Here is a 2,500-nt window from a genome sequence, read left to right as displayed (position 1 = left end):
TGCATTGTAAAACTCCATATTTTCTTTTATTGGATGAGTTATAGTTTGTCTTTTGTGGAGATCTAATCCACTACCCAAGTGACAATATACCATTTCCTAATCTGCAAGCAATAACATCCCTAAAAACTTCTCATGGGGGTGTACCCTCCTCTTGTGTCTTGAGAAGCATAACAATCCACCCTATTCAGAGAAAACAAAAAAGCTTCTACAAAACATTTTTTTTTCAATTCTGTGAGTAACCTTTCTTCTGTTTCTATGTTTTCAAAAATGACACCCAACAGATACCACAGTATCTGTCAAGGAGCTCCCTCAAATCCTACTGTTTGCTAGCCAATGTTACGAAGTGCCTTTACTATGGGTCTGTATAGTTAGTTAGTCAAGAAGGATCTTAAAATTCCGTCCATACTACACCTGTGACTGTGAACATATTAGATATTATGGTACAATTTTGGTAGCCTTATCTCATGTCTTTTTTTGTAGTTCAATAATATTGGTATCTCAATGTATTTGAGAAATATGAAATACTGTAGAATTGTTGACTTGATGCAGTAGCTACTAGAAGAGTTCTGAGTAGTTCTGAGTTACTAAAAATACTATTGCTTTTACTGTTCTTGCTCTAAGAAATTATCAAAGGTCACACAAACCAATATAAATTATGAAAAAGGGCAAGTCACTGCTGTCAACGTGTCTCTTTTCTTTTCTTTTGCAATTCTTTGCCAAAAATTCTGTAATACTGCTAGAAAAGTGCAGTAAAAAGAATACTGAACTATTTTTTCTTAAAAAAACATTATAATTATCAATAGCCGTAGAGATTTTGTAAATACACCACTTTCTTATATTGAAGTATAACTTGTTATTTCATCATCCTATTTTTCTCTCCTGGTTCTATGTCTATTCATGTTCTGTAGAATATTAATTGGTAATATCAGTGAAGAAAAGTACTTTATTTCTTTCCAAATAAACTAGTCTTGTACTGTCATTGTGTACTCTACTAAAAGATACAGTGCAATATTATAGCCTTTAGTGATGTTATGAAACCTTGGGATAAAAGCACAACTATAAATTTATTTGATTTTATATTTTCAATGCCAGTACTCTTCTTTTCATTTTTATGGGTGTTATGAAATTATGTTTGATCTATCTGTGTAACTATAAGCCAAAGATTACTCCTATATTCTATATTTGAATAAATAAAAAGTATATTACAGAATCTTTGCCTATTACACTTTAAAATTCCTTTTGAAGATACTAACTAGCTTCTTTCCTATGGGTGTGTTTGAAAAGAATATGTTGTTTAACATACCATGTTTTTTTTCATAAAATCAGTTTTCTAGTAAGATAAATTTGTTTCTGAGGATAACTAGAATAACTGCTTTTTAAAGACCAGGAAACAGCATTGCAGGATATAAGTAACTCTCAATATAAAATAGTTATCCTTAAAGGCCAATACATAATCAGATCAAACAACATATTTGTTTGTAATGTCAGACCACCAAAATCATGCAGTTTTACTTATTCTAAAAAGCAAAAGAAAATAACCATCCAAGAATGCTAAATTTATTATAATTACATAAATGTTCTAACAATAGTCCTTTAAAAAAAGAAATAGGTATGATTAAAACAATTTTTCATTATGGTTATGCAGCTCATAACCTTTCATACTCCAAATCACCATTTCAAATATGCTGATAAAAGTCTTGACTATATTCCTTTTCAAAAAGTCTGTAAAATTACTTGGAATGGATGACATATAAAAATACATTACATTCATATCTCAGTCATCTTATATTTTATGAAAAGCTTTCACTATATACTGTTATCAATATATGTAATAAACTATACACATTTTTTTCCTCTCTCTCACTTTCTCTCTGAAAATGAACAAATTTGTTTTGACACATATAGCAAAGTTATAAATGAGAATAAATAGCTTCACAGAGGAAAGCTGTAACTGAAACATTACAATTAAATCTTCAGATTAAACATATTTCAGACAAATAAGAATGTATCAATTACAAATCTTGCTTTGTAAATTTATCAATTTTCATTTATAGCCACTGAAAATCAGTTGGACATGGCTCTAGTGAAGGAAATAATTAACATAAAAAAGTTTAAACAGAGATTTTTTGGAGTAGAAATTACTATTTCAAGGTTTTGCCTTTTGGTACACACTTTATAGTTGGATATATTACCTACTGCACAAATATTTATAAACATTCATTTTTTTATGCACCAGAAAGGACAGAAGGTTGTGAAGAGCATCTCACCTAAAACAAGAACAAAAATATTTTCTTTGTATAATATTTCATCATATGCTTTCATACAAATAGCATTCTAGCCTAGTGACATTTTGGCATAGTCTATTCTGTTTTATTTTAAATGTTATCTAAAATATTGTGGACATGCTGGCTACAATACTATCGCTTCTATTACAATACATTATCTATTCATAAATCATATTATATAATGCATCCATGCATACATATTGTATCTACGTATG

At 29.3% G+C, this 2,500-nt stretch overlaps 2 protein-coding genes across 6 annotated transcripts in view; one reads left to right on the top strand and one right to left on the bottom strand.

The window, feature by feature from the left end:
• Positions 1-1,235, top strand: part of LOC113829550 (tubulin alpha chain) — a 33,598-nt gene extending 32,363 nt beyond the window's left edge. The window contains exon 9 of the mRNA XM_070118363.1: positions 1-1,235. This exon is cut by the window's left edge and continues 176 nt beyond it. The gene's annotated coding sequence lies outside the window, so the exon portion shown is untranslated.
• Positions 1,236-1,543: 308 nt separating this feature from the next.
• LOC113829541 (adenosine deaminase) overlaps positions 1,544-2,500 on the bottom strand; it is an 11,084-nt gene continuing 10,127 nt past the window's right edge. For all 5 annotated transcript variants that reach the window (XM_070118368.1, XM_070118364.1, XM_070118365.1 and 2 more), the window contains one exon: positions 1,544-2,500. This exon is cut by the window's right edge and continues 950 nt beyond it. The gene's annotated coding sequence lies outside the window, so the exon portion shown is untranslated.

Source organism: Penaeus vannamei, chromosome 42 (genome assembly GCF_042767895.1).
Source record: "Penaeus vannamei isolate JL-2024 chromosome 42, ASM4276789v1, whole genome shotgun sequence".
NCBI lineage: Eukaryota > Metazoa > Arthropoda > Malacostraca > Decapoda > Penaeidae > Penaeus > Penaeus vannamei.
Note: the sequence above shows the minus strand (reverse complement) of the source record. Positions and strands in the feature narration are given on the sequence as shown.